At 34.6% G+C, this 14,099-nt stretch overlaps 1 protein-coding gene across 3 annotated transcripts in view; it reads left to right on the top strand.

The window, feature by feature from the left end:
• The window catches only part of KCNH7 (potassium voltage-gated channel subfamily H member 7), a 464,718-nt gene that overhangs the window by 9,658 nt on the left and 440,961 nt on the right, over positions 1 to 14,099 (top strand). The window lies entirely within an intron of this gene.

The following is a 14,099-nucleotide window of genomic DNA, read 5'->3' as shown; positions in this document are numbered from 1 at the left end:
CATTTGTTTATTTTTCTTTTTATTTCCATTTCTCTATGAGGTGGGTCAAAAAGGATCTTGCTGTGATTTATGTCATGGAGTGTTTTGACTGTGTTTTCCTCTAAGAGTTTTATAGTGTCTGGCCTTACATTTAGGTCTTTAATCCATTTTGAGTTTATTTTTGTGTATGGTGTTAGGGAGTGTTCTAATTTCATTCTTTTACATGTAGCTGTCCAGTTTTCCCAGCACCACTTATTGAAGAGGCTGTCTTTTCTCCATTGTATATTCTTGCCTCCTTTATCAAAGATAAGGTGACCATATGTGTGTGGGTTTATCTCTGGGCTTTCTATCCTATTCCATTGATCTATATTTCTGTTTTTGTGCCAGTACCATACTCTTTTGATTACTGTAGCTTTGTAGTATAGTCTGAAGTCAGGGAGCCTGATTCCTCCAGCTCCTTTTTTCTTTCTCAAGATTGCTTTGGCTATTCGGGATCTTTTGTGTTTCCATACGAATTGTGCAATCTTTTGTTCTAGTACTATGAAAAATGCCATTGGTAGTTTGATAGGGATTGCATTGAATCTGTATATTGCTTTGATAGTATAGCATTTTCACAATGTTAATTCTTCCAATCCAAGAACATGGTATATCTCTCCATCTATTTTCCAAAACTATGTTGAATAATAGTGGTGAGAGTGGGACACCTTGTCTTGTTCCTGATTTTAGAGGAAATGGTTTCAGTTTTTCACCATTGAGAATGATGTTTGCTGTGCGTTTCTCATATATGGCCTTTATTATGTTGAGGTATGTTCCCTCTATGCCTACTTTCTGGAGACTTTTTATCATAAATGGGTGTTGAATTTTGTTGAAAGCTTTTTCTGCATCTGTTGAGATTATCATATGGTTTTTATCCTTCTTTGTTAATATGGTGTATCACATTGATTGATTTGCATATATTGAAGTATCCTTGTATTCCTGGGATAAACCCCACTTGATCATGGTGTATGATCCTTTTAATGTGCTGTTGGATTCTGTTTGCTAGTATTTAGTTGAGGATTTTTGCATCTATGCAATATATCATCTATCAATGATATTGGCCTGTTGTTCTTAGGAACAATTTTCACCTTAATTGTATTAACGGACCTATTTCTTTGCTTAATAAACTAAGGTATTAAATAATCTTCATAGCCTATAACTATGTAGATAACTAGAAAAATATTTAATAAAGAGAAGAGCTGGTAACTAGGAATTATTAAGCCGTTACCCGTGTTCACTCACCACCAAATCAAAATGTCGCTCACTAGTGTCTCCAATAATCTCTGTGTAATAGCCAGGCACAAAGTTCTCTTGTGACTTGAATTCGTTGCTATGTTTGACACAGTTACCCCACCGACTATACAAGTTACGCAGTACTGGCATTTTATATCTAGTAGAACATCTCATCCCTCACTGTTTCCCTTGAGAAATCTTAATTGGTAGTGAAGCTTGATCTCAGGGTCACTCAATAATGAGTGTTAAATCTACAATAATAAAGTTAGCTTATTAAAAACAATACAAATAATAATTATTATTGTCAAATGAACGTTTTCTCTCTTTACTGTGCTGTCTACATTTAGCAAAATTATAGAATTACCAAGAAGCAATGGAATCAGGCAGTAGTGAGACATTAATCACCATAGTGAGGAAATTTGTCCTATTACTGAACAATTAGGAAGGTCAAATTACCACTTGTCACAGATGCGTTACAAGTAAACCGAGTACCAGGCTTCTATCACCATGACTGAACATTTCATATCTTCCTCTTGCTTCTTTAATTTGTATGAAATATCTAATTAAGAAAATCAAAGTACTCTTTCTGTAGACAGTTAAATTGTTGTTGAGGCAGTCCCACGCCCTTTGCTCAGTTAAGTGGATCTGTGTGTGTACAAGCTTTCCTTTTTGTGGTTTCCACTGTTTTGTGGAGTGTCTCGCCCCACTTTTTACTTCTAAAAAGGGTAAAATAGCCTTAGCTGGCGCTTGGTGGATAAGAATTGGGGAGAAGGAGTGAGAGAGGACTGGGTGTATTTTGGACCTTAGTCCCGCTCAGTTTCTAAAATAACCTCAAACTGGACTGCACTGGTGGGCAGGGCTGTCCGAGCCATGCTGCTTTGGTTCACCTGCTTTTTCCTCCAGGACAGCCAGTCAGAAGACATTGTTACAGCAGGTGGAATCTTACCATTTCTGGTTTTGTTGTCTCCTTTTTTCCTTCTTTCCTGAGAATCATTAGGAGTGTTTCTATTGTCATTCAGTGTTTTGATAGGACATTCATTCTTGCATGTTGTTTGAAATATCGGTTTTGAGAAACATGTAATAACTGCATGGCTTCAAAACAACTTAAAATAACTATCTCTTCTCATACTGACCACTGTGTTCCAAACACCCTTCTTAATTCTATTCAGTGAAATCTGTATTAATGACTCAAGATGATGGGCCTGATGACAAAAATTAAAGTACAAAATTGGTGGTGGTTTCATAATCAATTTCTAAAAGATCAAGTAAAGAACAAAATCTAGGAAAAACTAAATAAGGTATTTATATGTAAAAAAAAAAAACTGTGTTATAAAAGATCACCTATTGAAATCACAGCCCTAAGGGCTTTGAATATACTAATTAAGACTGCATTAATTCAGTAAATGCAACATGCAACATTATATGTTGTGTGACTAATTTTTAAACACTTTCCCATTTACTTCTCTTAGCTAAATTAGTTAAATTTTCTTCCAGTTTTGCTAAAAATTTCCATGTACACCATCCATTTTCTTTAATCGTGTTAATCAGTTAATGTTTAGCTACACATTTATTTAGGTCTTTTATATACATGGTTGTGCACTCTGGGTTTTAATTCTTCTGGTTGTAGTTCATGGACCATAGTCCTCCACCCAATATAGATCTTTTCCCAAAGGATTAATGTTAATTGAGTTCCAATTCTGTACAGGCTCTTTATATAAATTACTTTATCTGATTTTCATGACAGCTTTGGGAGTAGACATTATCCCACTTTACAGATTAAAATGAAGTTCAGAGTAAAGTACTGATGATCACAGGGCAAAGTGGAGATGAGGTTTAAAATCTAGATTTGTCTATGCTTGCAGACTTTGTTGCCTCCAAATGATACACTTTTTAAACCTTACTCTACCCCATCCTATATGTCCTAATTCTAGTTATTAATCATAGATTCTTATTGATTGTTTGAGGTGTGAATCTGATTAATTTAATTTACACCAAAGGGTGAATGAATGAAGCAGGCTTTATCCTAGGTATTTTGTGTTTTAAACAGGACGATCATTCAAAATGAATCTCTGTTTGGCAGGATGTTCGATTTCAGTAGGTTGATGATAGCTGGTGTGTGCCTGTAATCTTTGCATTATTATTAATGGCACTCTTTTTTGCTCTTAAATGTGTCTCTGTTTTGGACTGTCAACTTAGGTTTGGGGGACATTTTTACTTAAGGCCCCCTCAGCTACTATGTGTCTATTTCCTTATCCAGGAAATCCAGAAGAAAATGCATGGGGTAGTGTGATTCAGGAGCAGAAGCTCTAATGTATTCTTATCCTCTCTCCTTCCTACAACAAGGTTTTATTTCCTGGCAAAATTATGTGATTTAACAAAATTCACCAAAATTCACCAAAGTATTTAAAAGGGAAATCTAATTTACTGGTATGAAGAGGGTTTGGTTTATTTAAAGCATCTCCAACTTTTTTCATCTTGGGCCAAATGTCAGACTCAGTTCATGCTACACACCGTACGATGTTGTGCCTTCCAGCTCCTCCCAGAGCCTGCTATTCTCTCCTTTACATGATCTCTAAATTTCTCAGGCAACCTTGTCCACAGTTCCTAACATTTTTTCCCGTTGTCTCTACAAGAACACCTATGAAATTTTCTTGTAGTAATTTGTTTCTATGTCTGTCTCTTCCACTCAAAGTTAAACTCTCTGAAGGGACTTATCAATGCACTTATTTTGAAAAGGGAGGAAATGGAAGGAGAGCAAAAAATAAATTTAAAAGAACCCAGGAATACACCTGTTCACTGATGAAAATGTCAGGTAGCACATTCTAGAGAAGTCTCACTCATTCAACATCCTGTGCCTAGATATGCGAGTTGTAAAAATTAACAACTTATGTTATTAGTTGAGTAATTTAACTTGCTGCCATGTGGCTTGTATCTCATGAAGCAATTTGTTCTAGTACTCAATAACCTGTAGCTTTTTCTAAAAAGACATAACAACTAATCAACCTTCTTCAGTTCACCTAGAAGGAGAGAGGTGAATGGTTAGGACAGTCCAGAATAGATCCTTAATGTCTACACAGTCAGATGATTCTGGTGGGGCAACCACAGGTCGATAAATGGGAGAATATGTCTACATGTTCTTCTAATAATATATGCAAATTTGCAAGCCATCCTAGCTGTCCCTGAATCTTCTTAGTTGAATACAGGTGATCAAATACTCGTAAAACCTTGCAATTATTCTGATGTCTTTTTCTGCTGTCTTTCTCCACACACTGAATACAGTCTCCAACTTCCATGTGTCTCCAAACACATTTAATTCTTTTGCCCCAGCTCTGAGTCATGGATTGAGATTGTAAGGCCTGTATGGTATCAGCAGACACTTCATCAGTCACAACCTGATACAGGATTTTACCACCTCAGCAAGGACTTCATGTCTACTCTCTCTCAATGTGGTATAACTTGACTGTCAAAAAATTAGAAAATAAGAGAATAGGTAGTAAAAAAATCCCTATAATCTTGAACCTAAGAGATAGCCACTGTTAAAATGATGGCATGTATTGTCTATAATTTTTCTACCAAAGACACATACACTCACATATGCACACACACCCACTTTTGTTTTATATGATCAAGATAGCATTATATATACCAAACTCTAGCCTGTTTTCCTCACTGAAAACTTTATCCTGAATGTGCATATATTTTAATGATTGTATAATCTTTATAACATGTCCAGTCCATAAATTATTTTAATATTCACAAAGTATTGCGTTGAAGGAAATAACATATTACCAACAATACCCTATTGTTGAACACTGCCATTTCCAACTCTTCACAAGTGTAAAAACATACTAATTTTTCCTTAGTATATACTACTAGAAGTATAATTGCTGGGTAAAACAGTATGTGTACCTAAAAACCTTTGGTACCTCCTGTCAAATTATATTCCACTTAATTGCACATTTTCTGTGTATAATAAATTTGGTATTCTTTTTAATTTTTGTTGACCAATAAAAATAGTATCTTATTGTCTGATCACTGAATTTAACCCCAAATCGTTATTGAAAAATGTGTAGAAAATATTTAGAGCTAACAGTGCTCAATATTGCCGAACCTATGAAGCTATGGGACTGTCCTGTCTAGATGCCCCTCCCCACACCAGGGTCCATCTTCCAAAAACTGCTTTTCACATTCATATTTTCATTTCAGTAATTTGCTGGCAGTTTTCCAAGTCTTGGATTCAGAAACTAGTACTAATTTTTGACTATTTAGCAGTGTTCCTTGAATTTTTTCTCCTTTCTATTTAGAATGAGTTGGATTTTAAGTTATTTTCAGTATTGCTTATTATCTATGAAAACTATGATGAAAAGATTGATTAATGAAAAGTTTTTATTCAATAACTTGCATATGAATATATCTACATATACATAAATATATTCAAATATTTGTAGTTTTGTTTAGATTCAAGTGATAGGCATGAAAGGTAATAAATTCATAATAAATAAACTTTCAACTAGGATACCATGTAACAGAAATGAAATATACTTATAATCATAAGTGGTATCAGTTACTCAAAATTACACAATAATGTGTGAGGAAATATACAAGCAACAGAAACTCAACATAGTATTAGATAAGCTGCTAACTCTATCCCAGTATAATACTACCGAAGTGACTGCAGAGAAAGATCGCTCTCTTCCTAGTTTGCAGAGGAACTTAATCAAGACATGCAGAGCTCAGGTAATCTCATCTTTCTAGCTGTGACTCAGTTCTCGGGTCTTCCCTCCGGGTGTTCTTCGTAATGAATATCACTTAACCAAGACTCAGTAGGATATATGGATTCCTAAACTGCTGTTCTCAGAATTTGCTCCCGGAATGAAGCACTACACAAAAATGCCACTAATCATGCACAGCCCCAACTATCCTGCGCATTGGCTTCTATTCAGTTCTCATTCTATAATTGCAGGACTTGTTTCTTTGCGCAGTTCATGTTTCTAGAGTTGAGCAGAAGGTGTCCTACTGAAATTTCACACCCCCCAACATTCATTATTTTAAATATATTCAGAACAATGTGAGTATAGTGCAAGTTACACAACATTTGTTTTAATTATTGGCTCCTTCGAAGATGCCAGTAACTTCAATGATGAATTTCCCTCTGGAGCATAATTAATTTAAAGGAATTCTGTTAGTACTTTTTATTATTAATCTAAATTTTTTGAAAATGTGAGGGATAGTGATTATGCTCTCTAAATCTTTACCAAGTAAGAATTTTATAATATTCTTGCTTTTTCTTCAATAATAGAAAATAAAGCTAAATGTCTGGTTGAACTACAGTTCAGCTATAGAAATGAAAATTAATCTCGAGTGTAAACAAATAGGCAAGAGTAATTTCATAAGTACTTCCTATGTGGCATTTGAAAAATCACTAGTAACAATAAAAAAATGTTTTTCAGAAGAGAGGGCTTACAAATTTTAGCTAGAATATCTGAGGTTATAGAATTAAAATATTAAAATATAAAAAATGAAGGTGAAGCCGACCTTCTAATTATTTTAGCTGCATGTTGAAATACCCAGAAAAAACAAACAAGAAATTCCAGGCATTTTCTTTTCATTCCGGCAGAAGTAATACGTGCTAACTTCTGTTAAAGATTCCAAGAAATATGCACTAAAAAAACCAGAAAACTTTTTCTGAAGTAATGAGATTATAATATAACCAGGCAGGGCCTTCTTGCTACCAATTCCATTGTTCCAGAATTGGAATAATCACCCCCTCCCTATCCCTACACCCAGTTTATCTATAACTCAAGTGAAAAATCAGATCCTGGAATTTTTTCTTTTTGTTGATTTTAGTTTATTTATATTTGTGTACACTGGTATCTTGCTAATGAGTTCAAAGACTGGGCTTGCAAAATTATCTATGGTGACTTATATGTTATTCTATAACTGGGATGAATGAAGTAGTAGAGTGTGGTAAGAACACTTCAACTGATATTAATAGTAACTATCATTCACTGAGCACTTACAGTATGCCAGTACTCTTCTGAAATCTCATTTTTTCCTAATCCTCATGACATCTTATGAAGTAGGTATTTGATTATTCCCATTTTCCAGATTGAAAAGCTGAAGTCAATAAGCTTTCTCAAGGCTACACAAGTAGCATATAACAAAGCTGTGATTTAAGTGTAAGCTGTCTTCTTTCAGAGCCTGTGCCCTCAGAACTCTACTGTACCACCTCAAACCCCTCCTGTCCATGTAGGATCTCTAAAACACAGTGCACACATATTTGACATAGAGTCACCTTCCATCTTGATAGAAAAATGTAAATTGTTTCTGGATTTTAAACATTTAAATGTTTTAAATTTGGAGGCTCCTAATCTTTTCTCAAATGCATTTAGACAAACACTTTTGGTATTTCATAAATACTTTAAATTCACCTCTCTTTCCCCATTGCCTAAAGTAACTACTCAACAAATAATTTCTTTAAATAAATAAATGAATGAATTAAACTTGGGGCAAACTCGCTGAACATTTGATCTGTCGGTTACTTCTTCAATAATGTGGAAGTTGTCTCTTGCCTATTTGAAACAGATGATAAAGAAGGAGCATAGCATAGTGGCTAAGGTCATGGACTCTGTAGTCAGGTGCTTGTGTCTAAATCCTGAAATATTCATCGTGTGATCTGCAAGTTACCTAAATGCCCTGTCCTCAACTTCATCATCAGTGAAATGGGGACTATGATAATAATAGGACCTATCTTACAGGGATTTATGAGGACTAAAAGTGTCTATATTTGTAAAAGCACTTACAAAAGCTCTTGGTACCTCGTAAGTGCAATGTAAGTGTTAACAAATAAAATGATATGAACATTTAAAAATTGTGAAAAGGAATTGGGTTTAAAATACATATTAAGTTGATATTCTTACTGAGTGCTGTGCTCAAAAGGAAATTTGGAGCCGCATGTGTGACTGAGTAAAAAACGTGAACCAAATTTTGACGTCAGTAGGTAAAAGAATGTATCAGCAGTATTTCTTGAAAATTTAAAATGTGAAATTCCAGGGACTTTAGTCTGGTGATTATGGCCTCAATCAAATTCTGTATAATTTAATTTATTTTTAGACCTATTTTGAAATGCTGAAACTCGTTTTGTTTTAGGTGTGGTTGCCCTGAAAATGTCAGCAGTTTGAGCAACTTGGGCTTTTACAGTTTTTCTCTGCACAGCTATCTTTCAGCTACACTGCACCAGTTCCAGAATGGTATTCCAGAAACCAGTGTATTTTGAAAGCAATAGTTCCTCAAGTCACAGTGAGGTGTAAGCTCAGTTTACCCCTCTTCCTCCCAGGATTTACTGGGAATCAAGATAAATCTTATTTAAAACAAAGATGTGGAATTAATTGAAACCTATTGATTTGGAGAAAATATGCAGATATAAATACTCAAATATAGGCACCATAGGTAAAGTGACCATATAATTTATAATCCAAAGAAGGATTATTTTAACATAAAAGGGAACATTATTAATAATTATAACAGGAGAACAGAAAAATCCAGGACTGTCCAGACAAATTGAATGTATGAATACTCTTATATTTGGCCCTGTGTATCAGAGTCTTCAAAACGTAATCCATTCTATAGTACAGATTTATCTTGAACAATTTTTAGGTTCCTGAAACTAGTGAGTTTAAAAATGTAACCACTCATTCCTGTGATGCCTAAAATGCTTATTGTGTAGACAAAGGCAGTATCTTGCAATCTGGAGAAATGAGTCAGAATTCTTCTAAAGAATATATTGCACCTGCTGACCTCTTTGAAATAAGACTACAAATGACTCTCTCTATAAATACCATGTTGAAGTTTCTTAGCAAAGGAATTAACCTCAACCACTTTGTGAGCCACAGTGAGTCATGAGAGCAGAATGGACTAAAGGTAAAGAGACTGAGTTCCTTGTTGAATGCCAACAGTTCTTTATAGGATATCTTTGACTCTCAAAGATCTTATAAAGGATCTTTATCTTTGAATCTGTTAAAGCATGTGTGTGCACAGGGCGTGTGCACAGCCATCTTTTTTCCAGCTTCTCTGTTAGGCTTTAGTCATATGTGTTTGTCTATTTGTAATCCCGTGATAAAATTAGCCTTGCTTTGAGGGTAAAATTAATTGTCTAAAGGATTAAGTAGGAAGGACAACTCCAGAAAAGTTGGGACAGACAGCATTAAGCATAGAGTTATCAACATTCTAATAAAAACGATTTAAAAGGTAATTAGTTAATTCAGATTTTCAATACGAAGTGAACTTATTCATTCTCATGAATTTAAATGAAAATTGATCTCTCCAAATTTGGGGAGAAAGTGCAGGTATTAGAAAATCAAAATTAAGGAGTGAGAAATTTTTTTTCAGAGGAAAGTTAGATGAACGTGGTACAGCTGGTATTCTCATATTGTTTGTATTTTTCCAGATCCAGTACAAACATAAAGGAAATCATCTTTGTTAAAATTGAGTTTGTGAACAAATTTAGCTTTTTCAGTGCTACAATTAGAAAAGAATAAAAAGCCTATGGGTCTCCCCTGGTGGCGCAGTGGTTGAGGGTCCGCCTGCCGATGCAGGGGACACGGGTTCGTGCCCTGGTCCGGGAGGATCCCGCATGCCGCGGAGCGGCTGGGCCCGTGAGCCATGGCTGCTGAGCCTGCGCGTCCGGAGCCTGTGCTCCGCAACGGGAGAGGCCGCGACAGTGAGAGGCCCGCGTACCAAAAAAAAAAAAAAAAAAAAAAAAAGCCTATGAATAACAGTAATCATAAAAATCCTTCTTCCCTTCCAGATCCAACTAATTATTCCTTTTAAATTACCACTGGTTGTTGAGATCATTGTCCATGATAAAACATCACCAGAAGGGTGTGGGAAAAATATGGAGGCATGAGAAATTATACCCTCCACACTCACCTGTCTCTTTTCCTTTTGACTTATGATGTCCCATTCACTTTATAACTGCTAAATAAAAGTTCACAGAATAAAGAAGTACCTGAATAAACATATTGAAGAACTTATACGATATGTGGAAATGTAAGTTGTAATATTGTGGGTGGTTATATTTTTTCACTGAAAATGTGTCCCTCCCCTTTTAATGAACTAGGATGGAACAAAAAAAAAACCACAGGCTGTCAATCAGTATTATTGTTAATTTGGCCTTAATGAAAAGTTAGTTATAGAAAAGAGCAGCGTATGATACTCTTAGTTAAGGAACGATTTCTTCTAGTCCCGTACCCTGCATTCTTCCTCAACTCCTTATTCTAGAGAAACATTGTTCTGCCTCCAAACAAAGAATAATGAACTAGACAGGGTCGAAATCTTTGGCAGTTCAAAAGCTCAAAAGTTACTACTGTCTTTCAAGTACAACAAAATTAGCATTATTCTTGCAAATTTACAGGAAAGATTGACCCATATGTCTAAGTCTACTATTATCACTTTAATTAAAAGTTTTATTTTGAAAAATATTCAGACCTACAGAAGAGTTGCAAAAATCTTCATTCTTATAAATTTATTTTTGACTGCATTGGGCCTTCGTTGCTGCCTGCGGGCTTTCTTTAGTGTCAGCGAGAGGGGGTTACTCTCCGTTGTGGTGCGCAGGCTTCTCATTGTGGTGGCTTCTCTTGTTGCGGAGCATGGGCTCTAGGCACGCGGGCTCAGTAGTTGTGGCTCACGGGCTCTAGAGCGCAACCTTAGCAGATGTGGCGCACGGGCTTAGTTGCTCTGTAGCATGTGGGATCTTCCCGGACCAGGGCTCGAACCTGTGTCCCCTGCATTGGCAGGCAGATTCTTAACCACTGTGCCACCAGGGAAGCCTGCAGAAATATTATAATGAACTCTCACACTACCTTGATATAGATTAACCTATTTTACAAGTTGCCACATTTGCTTTATCTCTGTATATATTTTCTATATAATATATATACACATTGTTATTTTATGTCTATTTACTTATTTTGCTAAGCCATTTGAAAATTTTTTGCACAGATCACGACCCTTCATCCTTAAGTACTTCAATGTTTTATTCATTAATAATAAGGAAACTCATTTATGTATTATAGCTACAGCTTAATTATCAAATTCAGGAAATTTTACATTGATACAGTACTATTATCTAAACACCCTATCTTCAAATTTTGCCAGTTGTCCCAATATTGTCCTTTAGCTAATTAGTTTTTAACATTTAAGTACTTAAACCAGTATCATACATTGCAGTTTGTTGTAAGGTCTCTTTAGTCTCCTTTTTTTTAAAATGATTTTTTTGAAGTGTAGTTGATTTTCAATGTTGTGTTAATTTCTGCTGTACAGCAAAGTGATTCAGTCACACATATACATATATTTATAAACATTTTTAATATCCTTTTCCGTTATGGTTCATCATAGGATATTGAATATAGTTCTCTGTGCTGTACAGTAGGACGTTGTTTATCCATTCTATATATAATAGCTTACATCTGCTAACCCTAACCTCCCACTCCATCTTTAGTCTCCTTTAATTTGAATCACTTCCTCAGCCTTTCTTGTCTTTATGATATTGATATTCTTTAAAGGTACAAGCTCACTGTTTTGCAGAATGTTTAGTTTGGGTTTGTTTGATGAATCCTCATAACTTGATTCAAGTTGTAGATTTTTGTCATATATAATACATAAGTTATGCTGCATCCTTTGCAAAATTGCCAGAAACACCTAATGTCAGTTTGTCCTTTTATTGGTGATGTTAACTTTGATCAGTTGTCATGCCACTTTTTCACATGGTTTGATCAAAAATTGGAAAATGAAATTTAAAAATACCCTTAAGATCAGCATCGATAGAATAAATTTAACAAAAATGTTCAAGACATCTACAGGAAAATAATCATACATATTATTAAGAGAAGTTATGGAGCAAATAAGTAAATGGAGAGATGTTCCATGTTCATGAATCGAAAGTCTCAATATTATAAAGATGTCCAGTCTTCCCAAGTTGACCTAAATCCTAACCAAAATTATAGCAGATTTTTTAATATAAAGTAACAGGCTGATTTAGAAATTTATATGAAAATGCAAAGGATATAGACAGCCAAAAAAAAAAAAAATCACAGTAAAGAACAAAGTTGGAGAACTCTAACCACCTGATTTTAGGAATTACTATAAAGCTACAGTAATCGTGACAAGGGGAATTGGCATACATATAGATAAATAGATTGATGGAACAGAATAGTTCATAAATAGATCCTCACATATATAGTTAACTGATTTTTGATAAAGGCACAGGCAATTCAATTGGGGAAAGATGAGTCTTTTCAACAAATGAGCCAAATTAACTGAAAAAATATATGGGAATAAGTGGACCTTGACTCTTATATTATACTTTGCACAAAAATTAATTTGATATGGTTTGTAGACCTAAACATAAAAGTTAAAATTATAAATTTTCTAGAAATACCCTCCCCCCAAATCTTTGTAACTTTCACTGGGCAAAGATTTCTAAGAAAGTATACAAAAGGCACTACCCATAAGAAAGAAGATGACGAATTGGACAATCATCAAAATTAAAAACTTATGTAGTACTTCAAAAATTCCATAAAGGACATGAAAATTGACATAGACTGGGAGAAAATATTATCAATGCATTTATTTGACTAAGGAATTATTTTATATATATGTGTATAGATATAACATATAACAAATATATGTATGTGTCTATAAATCAGTAATAAAAAGATAAATGATCCAAGTAAAAATGATGGGCAAAAGACTTGTATAGATATTTCACAAAAAAAGATACACTCTGACCATTAAGCACATGAAAAGGGAAATGTAATTTAAAACCAAAGGAAGATACCATTTAATACCCACCAGAATAGATAAAATTAAAGACTGACAACATCAAATGTTGGTGAGGATGTGGAGTGACTGAGCCTCTTATCCATTGCCAGTAGGATTACAAAATAGTATAAACACTGAAGAACTGTTTAGTGTTTCATTATAAAATTAAACACACACCTACTTTATGGTCTAGCAATTCCTCTTCTAGGTCTTTCTCCAAGAGAAATTAAAATACATGTCTATAAAATGATTTGTTTAAATTGTTTACAACAGCTTTATTTATAATAGCCCAAACTGGGAAACAACCCAAATGTTCATCAGCAGGCAGATAGCTAAATAAATTGTGGTATAGCCATCGACAGTACACCAGTTAGTAATAAACAATAAGAAACTATTGATACAAAAAAATGCCATGAGTGGCTCTCAAAAACATGTTGGGGGGGGGAAGCCACAAATAAAAGAATAAACACCGCACAATTCCATTTATATAAACTTCAAGTTTAGGAAAAAACCTAATCTATGGTGATAGAAGTCAAAACAGGTTGCCTGTGGAGTGGGGGGAGTAGGAATTGACTGGAAGGGGGGCACATGGGAACTTTTGGGAGTGGTGGACATATTCTCTATCTTGACTGGGGTATTGAGTCTCTATATTGGTCCAAATTCAACAAATTGTATACCTCAATTTGCATTTCACTGTACATAAATTTTCCCTTAATTTAATAATGTCACTATTTACTTTCAGAGTCAGACTATTTTTTCTATAACCAAACAATCTTTACACAGACTTCAGTAAGACTTAAATAAATGCATCAAGGGAAGCACATTCTTTAAATTCTGGGCATTTACTTCAACATATAGGGGAATTAGCATTATACTGAATATTCCACTGATTGGATTTTCATCATAACAATAAAAATCACAGTCCATAACTCATTTTCTTTTTTTTCAAAGTTGAAAGACATTCGTAATGTCCTGATTACCAACCAGGATTTATTTTCATGATTTAGGAAAAAAGGTTTACATATTTGATT

Source organism: Physeter macrocephalus, chromosome 2, assembly GCF_002837175.3.
Source record: "Physeter macrocephalus isolate SW-GA chromosome 2, ASM283717v5, whole genome shotgun sequence".
Lineage (NCBI taxonomy): Eukaryota > Metazoa > Chordata > Mammalia > Artiodactyla > Physeteridae > Physeter > Physeter macrocephalus.
This window is presented reverse-complemented; position numbering and strand designations above follow the sequence as displayed.